This window comes from Bubalus bubalis, chromosome 1, assembly GCF_019923935.1.
Source record: "Bubalus bubalis isolate 160015118507 breed Murrah chromosome 1, NDDB_SH_1, whole genome shotgun sequence".
Lineage (NCBI taxonomy): Eukaryota > Metazoa > Chordata > Mammalia > Artiodactyla > Bovidae > Bubalus > Bubalus bubalis.
In genome coordinates, this window is record NC_059157.1 from 35,287,376 (window position 1) to 35,307,642 (window position 20,267).

The window sequence follows — 20,267 nt, forward strand, 5'->3', positions numbered from 1 at the left end:
AAGTGAAGTCATTCAGTCGTGTCTGACTCTTAGCGACCCCATGTACTGCATCCTACCAGGCTCCTCCGTCCATGGGATTTTCCAGGCAAGAGTACTGGAGTGGGTTGCCATTGTCTTCTCCCTTATATTTGCTAGAAACTTAATATAGAAAATCCATTTTATGCAATTACACATAAAAGTTTCAAATGGGCCAATACAATAGTTAAAAATTGAGAGTTATTTTGTCCTAGTGCCTAAGAGAAATCAATGCTATGAAGAGGTTTTATAAACATCCTTGGTTATTGACAGTGAATTCGCTCAGTCATGCATGACTCTTTGTTACCCCATGGACTATATAGTCCATGGAATTCTCCAGGCCAGAATACTGGAGTGGGTAGCCTTTCCCTTCTCCAGGAGGATCTTCCCAACCCAGGGATCAAACCCAGGTCTTCAGGTCTCCTGCATTGCAGGAGGATTTTTTACTAGCTGAGCCACAAAGGAAGCCCAACAGTTATTGACATGCACAGTCAAAATATTGAAAGTTTGCTGTCAGTATTTGTCAGTCAAATCACACTATTCCATAATGACATTAGATGTAAAACAATGTTATTACCTGATTATACAAAAATATATTTCTTTTGCATGTGCTCAAAAACTGACAGAAAATAATCAGCCTCCGATGTATGTTGTGTATAGACAAGTGATAAAAAGTAAAAGCGATAAAAAGTGATAAAAAGTAAATCTTTACCACCAAAAATCCAAATCTAAGGATGTACATGCTCATTCACTTCAGTCATGTCTGACTCTTTGTGATTCCATGGACTGTAGCCCGCCAGGTTCCTCTGCCCATGGGATTCTCTAGGCAAGAATACTGGAGTGGGTTGCTGTTTCCTCCTTCAGGGGATCTTCCTGAATCAGGGATCCAACCCGAGTCTCTTACGTCTCCTGCATTGACAGGCAGGTTCTTTACCACTAGTGCCACCTGGAAAGCCCATCAACAATTGATTTCAATTCTGATGTGTAAAGATCTTGGAAGTCATCACACCCATCTTTGCAATAAGAAAAATCTGGACAAACTGAAAAGTCAATGACTTTTCTTATACCCCTTGGAGAACTGAACTTACAGGGAAAAGCATAACCTTGAGATCTGAAGGGAGTCAGGAAAAGTCCAGAGAATTATAACCAAGATCTGCTTACCTGGAATAGTAGTTGCTAGAGCTACAGTCTGCTGAGAACACTCCAATAGTAATTTGGTCAAATGCCGAAGGCTTTCTGTGATCTAACAAGAGTCATCTCTGGGAAATGCATTCCTGAAGGTCCCCACACTTACAAGGGTTTTACCTTCAGGAGTCCTACCAGTTTCTCATGGTGAAGATAGCCTCATGCCTCTGGAAAATGAAAGGAGAAGGGAATCATTGTGGCTATTCCCAGAGCCTCTCCGTTAGCAAAGACCTGTTCCTGGGGGAAAAGACACTACTCGAGTCTTGCACGAACTGGGTGGAGGGTATTTCTCCAACATCAGCCCCTTTAGTCTTTTTGTCTCCTCTTAGGCAGAGATGATTCTTTTTTTTTTTTTTTAAATAAGAAATACGTATGCAATCATTTCCCCATTTTAACTGAGTCATGGTTACTTGTCTTTTTATTGAGTAGTATATGTTCTTTGTATGTTTCCAGATAGTAAGTGCTTACCAGATACACAGTTTACAAACATGTTCTCCTATTTTGTGAGCTATCTTTTCACATTTACATGTTTTTCTATTTTTACTTAAAATACATTTGATGTATTTGCATGTCAATTTATGTTTTCCTCATTCTTTTTAGCAATGGCATGTATTCAATACTTTACACTGTTTTGCCAGATTCATAGATAAAAATACTCCTCATTGTATAACATTGCATTTTTTGAGAAGCAATTTCTAAATTGTTTTTGGTGTTGCTGTTTCTTTCCATCTTATTTACCTATTTATCCTTCCACATGGAATTTATCATCACCTAGCATATTATATTTTTATTGTTAATTGATTTTGTATTTCTTTTTTTTTTTGCAATTCACTACAATGTAAGCTCTTGAGGATAGGCTGTTTTGTTTACCTGCTCTAGCAGTGATTTTCTTGAATGACTTTATAATATTTTCCCACTTAGAATATTTGATTGTAGCATTGAAGATTCTCAAATTGATATAGATGAGTGTAAATTTCCTTTGTTTTTCAAGCATGTCCTGAGGAAGGTCCAAGTTTTACTGTTTTAATTTTCTAGAAGGAAAAAAAGAAAAGATATCATTAAACTTGGAAATCCTTACTAATAGTCTTTTCCATAGTCTAGAACTTCTATGTTACTGTTAGACTGTATGTATTCAGAGCAACCATCAGAGGTAATGCCATGAACAGAGGAGCCTAACAATCTACAGTTCATAGGGTCGCAAAGAGTCGGACAGGCCTGAAGTGACTTAGCTACACAAACACATGAGAGGCAACAGAACAAATTCTTATGGCAAATGAGACAGGAATGATTTAACATAAATTGTGACTCCTTGCTCTAAATGTCCTTAAAATTTTCACTATCAGTGGAAAAAGAAAAAGAAGTGTTAAGAGTTGAGACCAGACATGTCCTTCTGAATTAGAGAAGCCGAGGAGATATTTAGCAGTTCGTCTTTCTCTATTCAGGCCAAATGTTATTGATGCCTTAACAGAGCATGGTTGATATAAACTCAATTACTGTTTAACTTAATTTATGATAGTGACTTTCTGTAACATTCTCTAGTTTGAAACATTTACTAAAGAATGGGAGTTTAATAATTTATAAAATATCATATCATATCTAACTTTTGAGTAGCATTATTTCTGAATAACATACAATTAATAATTTAATGACTTAATAGGCTATATGTGTGATTATTTCCCATGGTTTTTAACTAGATTTTATATTATTGAGAAAAGCTAACTTTTTCAATATGAAAACTCATGAAAATGATCTGGGAAATATCTTTAGTTAATAGTTGTTAAAGAATACAATATTCTATCAATTTATCAATTGCACGCTTTCATATAACTAACGCTTCTGAATTAAGTAGTCTTAAAAAGGCTAGTATGTCAAAATCTAATTGACAAGATTTTTCCTTTTTGATGGTATATGTAAAATGATACATACAAAACTTTGCTTATTAGATTTTGCTTTATATTTATATATTAAAGTCTAACCATTTTCTGAAATCAATTAAAGGGAAATATAAGAGCAAATAGTATTAAAATATAGAAATTAGCACAGTATAAGATATTCTATTTTAACATCCTTAAAGAGATCTCTCTTTTTATGATATTTATATTTTTCTTTAAAAACATGTTATTCCCAGGGAAGAAACCTAGAAATGATGCTTGGAAGGGGATGGTAGTTGAATTAAAGCATACATACTGAATAACCTAAAAATATATTTTAAAATAGTTATGGAAATATTTGCATATATTATGTTATTGAAACTGCTGGCATAAGGCACATAACACATCATTATTGCTACTTCTACTCCCAAATGAACGCATAACCATAAAATCCAACATTACCTAGATTCTGCTGTCATCAGTCATACAACTGAGTCAGATCTAAAAGAAAGGCATATGCAACCAAGAATGCAGAGAAAAGCTAAGTTACACTTACTTTTTTTGATTGTGATTCGAGCAGACATTTTTTTTAGATTGTGATTCAAGCAGAGATTTTAAGAAACAGTCAAACGGTATGGGTTACATTTCTTAAATAATAAGAACTGAAAAGTTTTAAACGAATACAGTCTCCAGGCTTCTGTTCTCTGTGAAATCCCTGGGATTTTGAAATGTGAGTCTAAGAATGTATCATACTGCAAGAGCAGCCCTACCCAATACATTCATGCTACCACCAGGAAATCTTGACAGCAAAGATACATTGGTCCAAATAAATGGGAGAAGGTAGATTCATATGTGACTTATTTCCAGAATATGCAAAATAAGTATATTAATTAGTAATTAATTTATAAAACATGTATATATTAGATGTTCATCTTTTTCTATATTCTTCCCTTGAATATATTGCCCAAATAAATAAATTTGATCTGTAAGACCAAGTAATATCTCCCCTCTGGAAATTAGATTAAAAAAAAAATTAGACCTTTGTTCTCAGTTGAGAGGTAGTGGGCAAAGAGATGATTTTGCCATTCACTACTGCCTACATATGTCTACATAAGGAAAACAGTTATGCTTCTATTTTCCTTAAAAATAAGTACTTATAAAATTTAGGACATTTTGGACTTCTTTGGTGGTCCAGTGGCTAACACTCTATGTTCCCAGTGCAGGGGACCCAGGTTTGATTCCTTATCGGGGACTAAATCCCACATTCTGCAACTAAGAGCTCACATGTCACAACTTAAAAAAAAAAATTAGGAAATTTAGAACATGGATAAAATTCAAAATAAGATTAAGCTTATATTGATAAGGCAGAAGATGTGAAAAATAACCAGGATGTCATATGATTTAAATATTAAAGCTTTCAATGAAGCAGAGATACAGCAGGTAAAAAAGTCCAGACCAAGATGCAAATTTTCAAGACATTTCTAAAAATCAATTTTACATCTCTAAAAAATTTCTCATTTACACTGCGAATGAAAAAGGCCCTCATTATGGTACATTGCAATCAGATGTTCCCAGCTCAGAGAACACAAAGTCAGTATAATAATTGCTCTGTATAACTCTTCCCTTTTCATTTTTTTCAAGAGAAAAAAAGATGAAAAAACATGTTACTAAGAATGGGGAGGTAGAAGAGGGGCACCCCAAAACAGCAGAGAAACATGTTACCAACCTTCCATCACTGAAAGTTCTTGCCTGAAGTAAACTCCAACTGTAGAAGGAAAGTCATAGTTTTTATTTTATAGTTGGATATTGGAAGTTTAAATTTTAACAATATCATATCTATTGACTTTCAAAGCACTGAATTAAAGTTGTTTTGGAACTTACAGAAACATTAAAATTTGTTTTATCTACATAATATTAACAATTATCATTATTGTCAGGATGTTCCCTATTTTCCATTGCTTTAAATATCACATATTTATAAAAGTAAACTCTGGTCAGTATGGCTTACCAGGTGGCACTAGTGATAAAGAGCCCATCTGCCAATGCAGGAGACTTTAGAGATGCGGGTTTGATCCCTGGATTGGGAAGACCCTGAAGGAGGGTATGACAACGCACTCCAATATTCTTGCCTGGAGAATCCCGTGCTCAATATATTTAAATATATGTTCTAAGTTATTAAATAGTTTCTTAAAATTTTTGTTTGTTTGTTTTTGTTTTTAGCAAATATGCCCTTGATATTGTATTTATTCTGAGATTAATGCAGAAATAAATAGCATCACTCTGCTTTTTCCCCAGGGATCAGAAGTGGTCTTTTTAACGCTGAGTTTAGTTTCAAGTATAAGGATAACCCTATTTTTCTATAGAGTCCCTTAGTGGATTTATAAAATATGTTGGCATGTTTTTCTCAGATTATTTTTGTAAATACTGTGTTTCTCAATGCTTCAGCAGCCTATTCGGTTCCGGTACTCTCGGTTCCTTGTCCTGTATGACCATTTATTTCTGGACTGCATGTGCTCTATGAAGGAGCTAACATGATCACGTGCTTTCTAGACACTAGGCACTGCTTTGAGCACTTTAAAATATTGTTTAACCCTCTTGACAACTGTACAGGGAAAGTACTATAATTATACCCTGTTTGAATCTGAGTAGACCCATACCCAGAGAGGTTAAGGAACTTGTCTGAGGCCACACAGTCACCGAGCAGCAGAGCTGGCCTGGCGCTGGTATGTTTTCTACTCAAAGAACTGTAGGCAAGTCCTTTCCAAAAACCAGAAGCAGGGAGTGGGCTTTGATCATTTTAAAAAGCTCACCAGGAAGATAGTGGAACTATGAGTAGGAGAGTTTGTTGCCAAAGAAAAGAGCTGATGTCTGGGCAAGTGTCCAGGAAGGAGGAAATGGAGAGCTGAGCGAAGACAGTGGCCATGCCAGTGAGAGTGATGGAGAGGGAAGGCAAGAGCGGCAGAACTTAGACAGGCCTGAGCAAGAGGGTGGGTCTAGACTTCCTTCAGTTTGCTGACTTTGGAAAAGAAAAATTCCCTTGTCTCTGTTTTACATCTAATTGATTCTTTCCACTCCATAGAGAGAATATTTTTAGGAATTTTATAAATTCTCTGAATTATGTTACTGTATCAGTTTGGAACAAATGAAAGTGAGAGTTAGTCACTTAGTTGTGTCTGACTCTTTGTGACCCCATGGACTGTAGCCCAACAGGCTCCTCTGTCCATGGAATTCTCCAGGCTAGAATACTGGAGTGGGTTGTCATTTCCCCCTTCAGGGGTTGTCCAGACCCAGGGATCGAACCCAAGTCTCCAGCATTTGCAGGCACATCCTTTACCATCTGAGCCACTGGGGAAGCCCAAATTATGGTATATGAAAAAATAAGTATAGTACTTATACTGAGGGTCTAAGAATGCAGTTTATAGGATTTATCTGGTCACAAAACCTTCTGAGTCTTAAATGCAAGTTATGGTTCTTCTCCCCACAGAAGTGTACATATGCAAAGCCAAGCCTAGTTTGCCTGCAACTTCAAGAGGTCCTATTCATTCCAATAGGTAAATAGAACTCCAAATCTGAAATTCAGTAAGAAAGAAGCAAGGAAACTTTTATGTGTAATAAAGCCTATACCAAAACAGGTACTTGGCTTCTAAGGACACCCATGTATAAGCTTCAATCAGTGAACTTGGTCTGTGGATGGGCTCCAAGGGAGGTGAGCTTCTTGAAGTTGCAGACAAACTAGCTTGCCTTTACATCTATAAACTGCATTCTTAGATCCCCAGTATAAGTATTATTGGAGAAGGCAATGGCACCCCACTACAGTACTCCCGCCTGGAAAATCCCATGGATGGAGGAGCCTGGTAGGCTGCAGTCCATGGGGTCGCTACGAGTTGGATACAACTGAACGACTTCACTTTCACTTTTCACTTTCATGCATTGGAGAAGGAAATGGCAACCCACTCCAGCGTTCTTGCCTGGAGAATCCGAGGGACGGGGGAGCCTGGTGGGCTGCTGTCTATGGGGTCACACAGAGTCGGACACGACTGAAGTGACTTAGCAGCATAAGTACTGTACTTACTTTTTCATATATCATACTGTGGGCTTCCCTGGTGGCTCAGATGGAAAAGAATGTGCCTGCAAATGCTGGAGACCTGAATTTGATCCCTGGGTAGGGAAGATACCCTGGAGAAGGGAATAGCAGCCCACTCCAGCATTCTAGCCTGGAGAATTCCATGAACAGAGGAGCCTGGAAGGCTACAGTCCATGTGGTTGCAAAGAGTTGGACACGACTGAATGACTAACCCTCATTTTATACCAAAGTGTGGTACTTAGGGTTACAGTCTAGAGAATGAGTGCCTCTGTTTAAAGCATAGCTCTCACACCTGCTTTTTTTTTTTATAACCTTGAGCAAGTTTCTTACTATTCAGGTGCCTCACTTTCCTCATTTGAGAAATAGGGAGTTGATCACAGTAGTTTTGAAGGTTAATTTAGTTCATACAGATAAACTCATTAGGCAGTGCCTGACATTCAAAATAAGATTTCATAGCTGTTAGTATTATTTTTTCTTGAACCAAGAGAACCAGCAATGTTTTTTCTCCATATAATTATATTAAAAGATTAAAGTATGGTCATATTACATAAAGTCATTGATGTAATTATTGTACGAATCTAAGAAGCACCCTTTGGATAAGGAAGGACCAAAGCTCATCATCAAATCTCAAAGAAGAATAGAATGCACAAGAATCAAGGAGTGAATATTTGATGGATCCTAACCTAGAAAATTACTCATTCTGTAGCTCTGTGTTGAGGACAAGATTTTGCATTTTTAATAAAGGGTCTTGGGTAGGAATAGGCTTCCCAGATGGTAAAGAACCTGCCTGCTGATACAGGAGGCATAAGAGATGCGGGTTTGATATTTGGGTCAGGAAGATCCCCTGGAGGAAAAAATGGAAACCCACTCTATTTTTCTTCCCTTGAGAATCTGATAGACAGAAGAGCCTGGCAGGCTACAGTCCATAGGGTTGCAAAAAGTCAGGCATGACTGAAGCGACTTAACACACAAGCATGGATAGGAATGATTCAGGTGATCCTCAGACCACCATGAAGAGCATTGCATTCAATTACTCTACTTCCTTCCTTTTTTGTACCAGCACCCTCCTAGTTACCTTGTCAAGTTTGTTGGGATCTCTAGAACCAATGGATCATACACAAATTACCTACATGGAGACAGAGGCAGAATGAATCAACTAATGTCCTTTCATACAAGAAAATTAGCTTCTTTTCTGTCCCCTGAAAAAAGTTAGATATCATTTTTCTACTCCCAAGCTAGTTCAGGTTATTTAATTTTTTTCTTATTAAAACCAGTTCTGTTATAATTAGGAGATTCTCAACTTTTCACTCCTGCCATAGCAATGTCTTCACCACAAAACATCCAGGAGACAACCAGGTCAATGAGAATCATGCATAACAGCATTTTTTGTTTGCCAAAAGCATGTCTGAGAAGCAACAATGAAAAAAAAAAAAACCCAACAGACACACTCACACAGCCCTTATAGTATATAATCTGATTTTACTACAATTATAATAAAAACTTGCAAGCATCCTGTACCACATTGATATACTGATTTCTCAATATAATGTAGATTCTTTAAAAATTAATTTCTCATCTTCTGTGTAGCTAAATATTTTGAAATTATGCAATTTTTCCATCACAAAAAAAGGAATTTAGAAACATATTTCTTGACATATCATTTCAATGGGAATTTCATGCAAAAGTAATATTTTAACAGCAGGCTGGAAGGAAGACTCATTGCCTTGTCAAGTGCCAGTTACAAAATTATACACAGTCTTAAAGGGAATAAATGGGGGATTAAAACGTTTTTGAAGCTACTCATTTATCTAAAGTTTATTAAAATTTCCATGAAAGGATAATGATATTGATCAATATATTGTCATATATACAGAACAAAAACAACTTGAACAGAAGAATGATAAACTATTTCCTCTTAAAAATTAACATTAGTGATGGCCAATGCTATCTGAGCAGTATTTAGATGAATTAAGCAGATGTTACACTTCTATTTCTAAAGAAAGAAATTTAATTCAAACTAAAACATAGGAAGGCAAATCTCAGAAAAATAGACGTTTAAATCAATCATGGCTTCCCTGATAGCTCAGTTGGTAAAGAATCCACCTACAATGCAGGAGACCCTGGTTTGGTTCCGAGGTTGGGAAGATCCACTGGAGAAGTGATAGGCTACTCACTCTGGTATTTTTGGGCTTTCCTTGTGACTTAGCTGGTAAAGAATCTGCCTACAATGCAGAAGACCTGGGTTCGATCCCTGAGTTGGGAAGATTCCCTGGAGAAGGGAAAGGATGCCCACTCCAGTATTCTGGCCTGGAGAATTCCATGGACTGTGTAGTCCATGGGGTCACAAAGAGTCAGACACAACTGAGAGACTTTCACTTTCAAAACAATCACAGGTCTCCCAGTTTGAGATATTAGCAAACTACTATTTCACCTAAAATATAATTTATATTATTGTCATGTATCCTTACATGTTCATTCATGTCCGATTCTGCGACCCCATGGACTGGGCTCCTCTGTCCATGGAATTCTTCAGAGAAGAATACTGGAGTGGGTTGCCAGTTCCTTTTCCAGGGGAACTTCCTGACTCAGCAATTTAACCTGTGGCACTTGTGTAGCCTGCATTGGCAGGGATATTCTTTGCCACTACCTCATCTGTGCAGTTTGAGTACCACCTACTTGCTATCAATATACAATGTTTATATGAATTTACATCAGTGACTAATATAGGTTATAAATCATGAATTATTATATCATTTGCTTCTATTAATGTCTGCGCCCTTTCTGGTTTCAAAGTGATCAATTCTGGGTTCTCCTATAGTCCTGAGCTATATTCAGTATCTATAGATAGCCAGGCTGATGGAGTACCCTTCACTTGGGCTAGGTCTTGTCTGAATCTTTGCGACCCCTGTAGCCTGCCCAGCTCCTCTGTCCATGGTATTTTCAGGCAAGAATCCAGAGTGGATGGCCATTTCCTTCTCCAGGGGATCTTCCTGACCAAGGGATTGAACCCAGGTCTTCTGCATTGCAGGCAGATCCTTTACCATCTGTACCACCAGGGAAGCCCCATAGACAGACAGGCTGATGGAGCTACGTTTAATGTGGGCTAGGACTTGGACCCTTCATTGTCATACCTGCACTTGGACAAAGGTCTCCTCAAGCAGCAGAATACAAAGAAACTACAGGGCTAAAATTAACTGCATGCAAGTGCAGCTGGGACAAATTATGAACAATTAAATACAAAAAGGCCAAAACCCAACTGCTGCTTCTAGGTGCCAAGAGTAAAAGCAGGGTACTTGGCATGAACACCATGCACAGCACCCTGGAAGGGGTGGGCAGACCACCTAAGCCACTCCTTCCTCCTGACCCACCAGTCCACACCTGCTGCTGCTGCTAAGTCACTTCAGTCGTGTCTGACTCTGTGCGATCCCATAGACGGCAGCCCACCAGGCTCCCCCGTCTCTGGGATTCTCCAGGCAAAAACACTGGAGTGGGTTGCCATTTCCTTCTCCGAGTCCACCCCTACCCTCACCCTATTTAAGGCACCAGCCTGCCTTCCTCACAGAGTGAGCATGAGCACCTGTTTCTTGTTCTGCCTCTCATGCTGAAATGCGAGTCCCAATAAAGTCCTGCTTGAATTTGTTGGCCTTTTACTAATTTCTACTGATTAAGGAATCTCAGGACCCAGGTCCAAAAGAGCTTTACTCTTAATGAATTCCACTTTGCAAACAAATTGACACCTACTTTTCATTTCTCTTTACAAATCACGTTTTCTCCTCTGATTTTTTTTTTCCCCTGTGTGTGTAAATATATCATTATTCCCAAGAATATTCCACTGGATGATGTGGACAACCAGACCCGCTGGAGCAGCATTTGGTTGCAAACCTCATGGACAAAAGAATAGTGGGTGGATGTGCATATTCCTAGGTGGCCTTGCATTTGGGGAAAATCTAGTTTTCTTTTTAAAGCTTTATAGTTTAAAAACCAGTAGAGGTTAAGAGACAAGAACATGAAACCTTCTAACAGAGAGTCAGACAGGATGGAGGACTGGGCAGAGGCTTAAACGTCAGGGCTTCTCCAAGTTGGAAAAGATGTCATTACGGATTCTGCTCAGTCGCTGTTTCCTTCAGTGTTCTGCAGAGGATCACTGGAGGGCCAGAGGTGCCCATCCCGGCCTCCTGTTTCTCAGACCCCCTGCAGAGGTCAGAGAAAGAGTTTTCCCCGGAGTCCAGTCCTGCAGTAGCGGGTCTTTTTCTTTCCGAACTTTCGGATATCGACTTTGTTAAGTCCCTTCTCTTTCTGAGCCTCCTCTATCGCCAGGTAGACTATCCGCTCAAAGCCGTCCGTGACTTCCCCACGTCCAGGTGCTCCACATGGAGCTCATCGCACGTGTTCTTAGGCAGAACATGGATGCTCGTCTCCCATCGGCCCCTGCTCACCTGCACACCCCTGCGGCTCGCGAGGCGGCGCGTGCGCACTGAGCGCAGGGCGGGTCTCCCAGCCGCACCTGTCTCTGAGGGTCGCTCTTCCGCAGCGAGTCCAGCCTGCGGTACACCGACCATTCCCTCAGGGCCATGGCTCCTTAAGCGGGGACGCCCCACAGGGCCCAGGATATCCCTGGGACAGTTCTAGAAACTCACCTGAACCAGTGAAGCTTTCCTCATTCGCATCCTCATTCCTGTCTGAGGCAGGTGAGGCAGGCTCACTGCCGGGGGTGGGGGGACACTGTGCCCCCAAGACTTCGTGCTCATGAGCGTCACCTCCACCCAGGACTGTCATCCCCACAAAGGAGCGTCTCCTCCGCCCAGGAGTGTCAGCTCTAAACAGGAGTGTTGCCTCCTCCGCCCGGGAGCATCGCCTCTCAGGTGAGTCCTGCGGGGTCCAACCCCCCGGCTGCCCTGGGGTGGGTTAAGGGCCGCTTCTGAGGGCCAGCCTCTCGTCACCTCCGAACAGGTGGACCTTTGGGTCACAGCTCGGCCAGTCCAGGTGGCAGGACCCCGGGCACGGGGAGTGAGCCCCTGGCCTCAGGTCTTTCGGCTCCTCAGGGAGGCTTGAGGCCGGGCGTCCTGCCCCGCGGTCCTGGCGGTGTGGCCCAGCCCCCGAAGGTGGTTCCCAGGTATCAGGCCGATGTCGCCCAACCATCCGCTGGCCCTCGGCCTCCTCCCGCTGAGGACCTGGGCCGTGGGCGGCAGGGCGGTGGTCTCAGGACCCCGACATCCTCGGGCGGATTTCTGGGAGTGAGGCAGGAGCGGGCGGGACCGGGAGTGGACTTGAGCTGTGCTTCTGTATTCTGTCTTGGGACATCAGAGCAGGAGGGTCTTCTAGTCCTTTCCCTGGTTGTACCATGTGTGGTACATCGGCACGTGGCCTGCAGAGCCAGCCTGGACCTTGGGGTTGACGTGACGCTGAGCTCCGGCCTGGTTTCCAGCATAGCGGTTGCACCTGTGCGGCTCGGGCAGGGAACTGGTTGCAGGGTTTGGATGCTCAACTTCCTGGTTGGGGTCGCAACACCTCGCGCATGATGTGACCAGTAGTTGGTTGGGATTAAATTGTTCTTATTAATCTTGGCCTTGGTCATTTTTCAAGGAGCTTTGTGAGAGATCAAGCTCTTTTTTGAGAGACCAACCTATAAGGATCAGTCTTTGACTAAAATAAACCCCTCCCTGATAAAAAAAAATATATATATATATATATATTTTTTTATTAGAATATGAACAATAGGTTTACTGTAAAGCAAAGACTGTACTACCATTTCTAAGTTTGTAATGTTTACAAAATTGTAAGTTGATCATAGTTTAATATGAACAGTTATAAAATTAAATGAAAATTTGTCTCATATAAATATTTGTTATGCATATGAAAGGTAGAACAGGAAGCTCAAAAATTGTTAAAAATATGACTGATAATACAGTATAATTATAAAAATCAGTGTGTCAAGAAATAAACTTTTGCAGCTTCCACAATGCAAAACTATTGGAGTTTAACTCCTGTTTTGTTTTGAAAGAAGTAATATGTTCACGTGAAAAAAGAGAAAACTTTAGCCATCCAAAAATGAATTATGTAGCTTGTGACACACTTCCTTCATAACTGCCAAGTGGCAGCCTGTTTTCTAGAACTCACCACTCCTTAAAATATCTGGTTTTATTTAATTTGATTATTACTAGCCTAATTCTAATGAATACAATTAAAATGCAGTACAGCAGTTTGAGATTTCATATCCTGCCGTCTGTTCTTACAGGCAGTAAACAGGGATACAGCCTCTGTAGACAGTCTAGGGTCTTCAGAAAAATTCCTGAATTTCTTTGCTTACATTCTGTAATTTTAAAATAGAACAATAATGGTATATCTTTTATAAGTATGAGGATTCATTAAATTAATATGTATAAATTCAGAACTGTGTAGAATGATCACATCATGTTATTATTAGTCATATGAGGAAACTGAAAGATATGAATCACATACCCAATTAACTGACTTCTTTTATCTTCCACTTCCTTTCCCAAATTTTTATTAATTTATGCAATTCATGGTTATTCTCTATTAACCGTTAAAATTTAAAATAGGATGTAACTCTGTGTTTTGATCCATTCAATTAAGATATATTTATTGACCATATTCAGTTCAGTTCAGTTGCTTAGTCGTGTCCTACTCTTTGCGACCCCATGAACCACAGCATGCCAGGCCTCCCTGTCCATCAACAACTCCCGGAGTCCACCCAAACCCATGTCCATTGAGTCAGTGATGCCATCCAACCATCTCATCCTCTGTGGTCCCCTTCTCCTGCCCTCAATCTTTCCCACAATCAGGGTCTTTTCAAATGAGTCAGCTCTTCGCATCAGGTGGCCAAAATATTGGAGTTTCAGCTTCAAAATCAGTCCCTCCAATGAACACCTAGGACTGATCTCCTTTAGGATGGACTGGTTGGATCTCCTTGCAGTCCAAGGGACTCTCAAGAGTCTTCTCCAACACCATAGTTCAAAAGCATCAATTCTTCAGCACTCAGCTTTCTTTATAGTCCAACTCTCACATCCATACATGACTACTGGATAAACCATAGACTTAACTAGACGGACCTTTGTAGACAAAGTAATGTCTCTGCTTTTAAATATGCTGTCTAGGTTGGTCATAACTTTCCTTCCAAGGAGTCTTTTAATTTCATGGCTGCAGTCACCATCTACAGTGATTTTGGCGTCCAGAAAAATAAAATCAGCCACTGTTTCCCCATCTATTTACCATGAAGTGATGGGACCAGATGCCATGATATTCATTTTCTGAATGTTGAGCTTTAAGCCAACTTTTTCACTCTGACCATATTCATCAGTTCCTTATTCTCAAATGTAAAGAAAGTAGCATTGCTGTACTTTTTTTACTCTCTGACTTATTTTTGCTCTAGTATCATTAAAGCTTCTAACATTGGTACTATAAGTCTATTAATACATTGCTTTATCTAAAGATCAATTATATATATTGAAAAGCATTGAATACTACTTAGTAGGAGCTGACGATTATGGCTTATTTTGTACTAGGCACTGTACTAAGGTTAAGGCTTAGTACTAAGTACTAAGGCTAAGTACTAAGTATAGGAGATAAATGATCTCAATTTATGATCAAACCAACCCTGGGAGAACAGTCCTAATTTTAGACCCCTACTTTATAAATGTAGTTCTATTAAAAATATGCAGAGTACATCATGAGAAACACTGGGCTGGAAGAAGCACAAGCTGGAATCAAGATTGCCTGGAGAAATATCAATAACCTCAGATATGCAGATGACACCACCCTTATGGCAGAAAGTGAAGAGGAACTAAAAAGCCTCTTGCTGAAAGTGAAAGAGGAGAGTAAAAAAGTTGGCTTAAAGCTCAATATTCAGAAAACTCATGGCATCTGGTTCCATCACTTCATGGGAAATAGATGGGGGAAACAATGGAAACAGTGTCAGACTTTATTTTTTGGGGCTCCAAAATCACTGCAGATGGTGATTGCAGCCATGAAATTAAAAGACGCTTACTCCTTGGAAGGAAAGTTATGACCAACCTAGATAGCATATTCAACAGCAGAGACATCACTTTGCCAACAAAGCTCCATCTAGTCAAGGCTATGGTTTTTTCCAGTGGTCATGTATGGATGTGAGAGTTGGACTGTGAAGAAAGCTGAGCACCAAAGAATTGATGCTTTTGAACTGTGGTGTTGAAGAAGACTCTTGAGAGTCCCTTGGACTGCAAGGAGATCCAACCAGTCCATTCTAAAGGAGATCAGTCCTAGGTGTTCTTTGGAAGGACTGATGCTAAAGCTGAAACTCCAGTACTTTGGCCACCTCATGCAAAGAGTTGACTCATTGGAAAAGACTCTGATGCTGGGAGGGATTGGGGGCAGGAGGAGAAGGGGACGACAGAGGATGAGATGGCTGGATGGCATCACTGACTCCATGGACTTGCGTTTGGGTGAACTCTGGGAGTTGGTGATGTACAGGGAGGCCTGGCGTGCTGCAATTCATGGGGTCTCAAAGAGTTGGACACGACTGAGCAACTGAACTGAACTGAACTGCATTAGCCTCCAGTTAAAATAAATAAATTAATCAAATGAAAAAAAATTTACATCTTGCATAAGTGGTGGTCTTTGACTTGTTAAAAAAACTCCATAATTTTCAGGTTGTTGTGTGATTTCTCTGCCATCTTCAACACTTGACTTCATTCTCATGGTCCAATATTTCCATCTCAATTTTCTCTATTACATCACTATGTGCAAGAAAGGAGGAAATGGGAAAGGCAGTAAAGTAGGGGAAGATTCTCTTTCTGTTAAGGGAACATCCCAGAGGACTCCTTTTTAAAATTTTATTTGTTTATTTAATTGGAATAGAATTACTTTACAATATTGTGATGGTTTTTGCCATACATCAACATGAAATGGCCATAGGCATACATGTGTCCTCTTCCTCCTAAACCACAATGCCACCCCCCCCCACCCCACCACAACTCCCTCCCCACCCTATCCTTCCAAGTCATCACAGAGCGCTGGCTTTGGGTTCCCTGTGTCATACATCAAACTCCCATTGGATATCTATTTTACATATATTAATGTATATGTATCAATGCTATTCTCTCAAATCATCCCAATCTGTCCTTCTCCCACTGAGTCTAAGAGTCTGTTCTTTATGTGTGTGTTTCCTTTGCTGCTCTGCATGTAGGATTATCAGTATCATCTTTCTAGATTCAATATATATGCATTAGTATACAAGATTTGTATTTCTCTTCCTGACTTGCTTCACTCTCTATAATAGGCTCTAGGTCCATCCATCATTAGAACTGGCTCAAATTTGTTTGTTTTTATGGATGAGTAATATTCCATTGTATATAGGTAGCACAACTTCCATATCCATTCATCTGCCAATGGGCATCTAGGTTTCTTCCATGTCCTAGCTATCGTAATAGTGCTTCAGTGAACACTGTGTACATGTGTCTTTTTCAACTCTATTTTCCTCAGGGTATATGTCCAATAGTGGGGTTTCTGGGTCATATAGTAGCTTTATTCCTAGTTTTTGAAGAAATCAACATAGTGATTGTATCAGTGTGCATTCCCATCAACAGTGTAAGAGGGTTCCCTTTTCTCCACACACTCTCCAGCATTTATTGTTTGCAGACTTTTTGATGATGGCCATTCTGACCAATATGAGATGATACCTCATTGTGGTTTTGATTTGCTTTTCTCTAATAATGAGTGATGTTGAGCATCTTTTCATGTATTTATTAGTCATCTGTATGTCTTCTTTGGAGAAATGTCTGTTTAGGTCTTCTGCCCACTTTTTGTCAGATGTTTCGTTTGCTATCATTTTCTCCCATTCTGAGAGTTGTCTTTCACCTTGCTTGTAGTTTCCTTCATTGTGCAATAACTTTTAAGTTTAACTAGGTCCTATTTGTTTATTTTTGTTTTTATTTCCATTAATCTAGGAGGTGGATCATATAAGATCTTGCTGTGATTTATGTCAGAGAGTGTTCTATGTTTTCCTCTAAGAGTTTAATAGTTTCTGGTCTTACATTTAGGTCTTTAACCCATTTTGAGTTTATTTTTGTGTATGGCGTTAGAAAGTGTTCTAATTTCATTCTTTTACACATAGTTGACCAGTTTTTCCACAACTACTTTTTGGAGAGACTGTCTTTTCCCCATTGCATCTTTAACATTTACATTGCAATAGTCAGAACCTAGGCACAAAGCCACTCCTTTCTGCAGAAAGTTGGAAAAACTCTTTAGCTGGGTGATCATTGCCCAGCTAAACACACTTACATTGTGAAAAGAGATTATAGGACTGCTAGGGTCTCTGCCATGGTTCAAAAAATACCTGCACATTTTTTTATTCACACAGAGAATCCACAAAGTTCTTTTTCCGTGTATCTTCTACCCCAGGATTTCTGGCTGATACATGGTCTCCTCTTTCAGGGTCTATTGTAGTTCCATGTAGTCTGATCACAAATACTTTTAAAATATAAACTTAAAAAAAAAAAGAACCAAGGCAGGTTATTTGCACACCCTGCCCCCATACACACCAAATATAAAATGGTTTGTCAGAAATAGGTAATTACAATACAGCATATAATTTGAAGAAAGGGAAAAGATACTGAAGCAACTGTCTTATAGGTGGTATTGTATTTTGCTTGGCCAGAATTATGAAGACTTTTGGCTGAGTTTCCCCCAGTTAGCCCATTTGTCATCCCTGTACTGCTTTCTAGGAGAAGTTACTTAATTCTCTACTGTCTTTTGACCTTGGTTGTGCTGAGTGGTCTTTCCTTTTCTGTGAGATCTACAGAATATTTGCAACTCAATTTTTGTTGGTGCATTTTGGGATAGAGATGTCACAGGCTTCTGCAGGCTAAGACATAGTCTTTTTAACAATACATTTTCAGAAATGAAAAAGAAATGTAGGCTTTCAGTCTTGATGCTTTTTGTCAATTTCCTGTGCAAATTACCCCAAACAGAGCACCCATCTGGACATAGAGATTAAACCTGAACACTTTCACCTTCTTTGTACTGGTTTTTATGGTTTGTCCTTCAAGATCTCTCTCAGACCACAGGAAGCTAAAATTAGGCCAGTTTTGAATATTTATTTACCAGTCAACACTGATTTTAGCAAGCTATATTGTCAATGACAAGTTTGATATTTTTTAGATTTTTATTACTCTGTAGATGACCTATATTTTTACCATATAGATTATTTTTCAAATTATGTATTTTTCATTGAAATTTTCAACACGTCTCTCTGTCAAGGTGAGGGAACTCAATGTGCCTTTCAATTAAAAGACTGAATGGTATATATGATAGTCATTTTATTAATTACCATAGACATTTTCTGTCTTCTTGATCTCTGTCCAATACCTGTATTCCAATAACCAGTGCTATTAGAAGTGTGCTATTTTTTACATAATAATTGTAATTTTGATGGGATTTTGGGGAGAAATTTAAAATGTGTTCTCAATACACCCCCATTAAAAGCCTCAAAAATGTACACAGATGTTAATAAAGACTAGAGTTTTGAAATGAGAATACTTACTAGGATGATTCCCAACTCACAAACTATTTTGGAAGACACAGATATTTTAATAAGTTATACTTTCTTTTCATCTGTATTAATAATAAAAATAATAGTTATTGTTTCATTAATTTTTATTTTGTTTTTGCCATTTTTCAAATGTTTAATATTAAAATAATCAGTGTATTTTCTGTTCCAAAGTTAGAAAACATTAGATTCTCTGAATAATTTGAGATAAAGAGCAAAGTTAAAATGACTGATTATATCACACTCGTTCCCATGACTATATCAATGTGAAAAGCAGATTGTTCTTTATATGTAAATAAATGTGATTTGGACCTATGTTTTTCATTCTCAAATGATACTAGGACCTGATTGATGGCTTTATGTTAATAGATCTCTAGACATTGAAAGACTGCTTAGGTCGTTGGAAACCCCAAAGTAACTGAGCAATGTAGCAGCTAAGAGGAGTGTATGTGTACACTGTAGATATGGTTATGTGTTTATATATAAAATATTATTCATTGCACATTTGAAATACATTGACCTCATGTGATAATTTATTGACCACTATTTAGAACTATTTTTTATGTCTCTGTATACACATATACATATGTACCTGCCTACTTGGGTATAATTTAATTAATTGAGGAATTCATGTTACTGCTTAGCTTGTTTTCATAATGTGCCCACAATATTTTCTCCAAAGGCCCTAAGAAACAATGTACAATAAATAAGTAAATTCCCAAATGTCATTATTCTTTGTTTCAATGTATGACATAAATCAAGTAATTTGCTTCCCTATCATCCTAGCCTTATATAATGAATGAGACAGATTATTCTGATGTCAAAACTTCTTCCTCGTGTGTACTCCTCCTTCAGACTTTCAACCTACTTATTATGTAATTACCAGCTAATAAATTTTTTTCAAAGAAGATGTTGTGAAATACTCCTTGAATAACTTTGTACTTATATTTTAGTGGATCTGTGAGAATGAGCCAATATTTGAGTGAATTTAATAGAAATGAGAAAACATTTTGCAGGGGAGAGAAAATAACATGCGTGGTAGCTGTTTGGGAGAAATGGTGTTAAGCAAGTTTGTGGTGGTGTTCATTTCATATTGTTTTGTTTCTTAGTATGTGAAAAGCAATATATTTTTATGCTCCTGAGAAGAAAGCAACACAAAATGTAAAATCAGTGAGGACAGAAAACTGCTAGAGCCATATACATAAGTGGAAAAATGACTGTGCCTAGAAAATAAAGGGAGGGTTGACATGGCATGATAACATTGGCAGTTTATGAAGATAACAGTTGGAGAGGCAGAACAGGGGGTGCAGATCCTGAAAGGTGGGTACATGTGGTTGTGGGAGTCTGTAGAACATCTTTCCTAATGTTGCAGTTACACCAGCAAAGGGTAAATCAGGACATTCCCTGACATTAGGGAGAAGAGAAGAGAGCTAGAAATTTAAGGAGAGAAAATAAAGAAGCATCTAGAAGAGTATAAGATGGAAGACCTGGAGAAGTATGACTGTTGAGTAGCCTAAAGGTTTGTGCCTTCATTATAGGGAGGCTGATCAGATGCATCCATGCAGAAACA

The 20,267-nt window shown here is 39.0% G+C and overlaps 1 long non-coding RNA gene across 1 annotated transcript; it reads right to left on the reverse strand.

Annotated features, from left to right (window-relative positions):
• Positions 1 to 900: 900 nt before the first annotated feature.
• On the reverse strand, positions 901 to 4,839 carry LOC123332663. The gene is made up of 4 exons (XR_006549607.2): positions 4,798 to 4,839; positions 2,071 to 2,231; positions 1,177 to 1,367; positions 901 to 961 (listed from the first exon to the last, which is right to left on the reverse strand). It is a non-coding gene; the product is annotated as an uncharacterized LOC123332663 (long non-coding RNA).
• Positions 4,840 to 20,267: the final 15,428 nt, after the last annotated feature.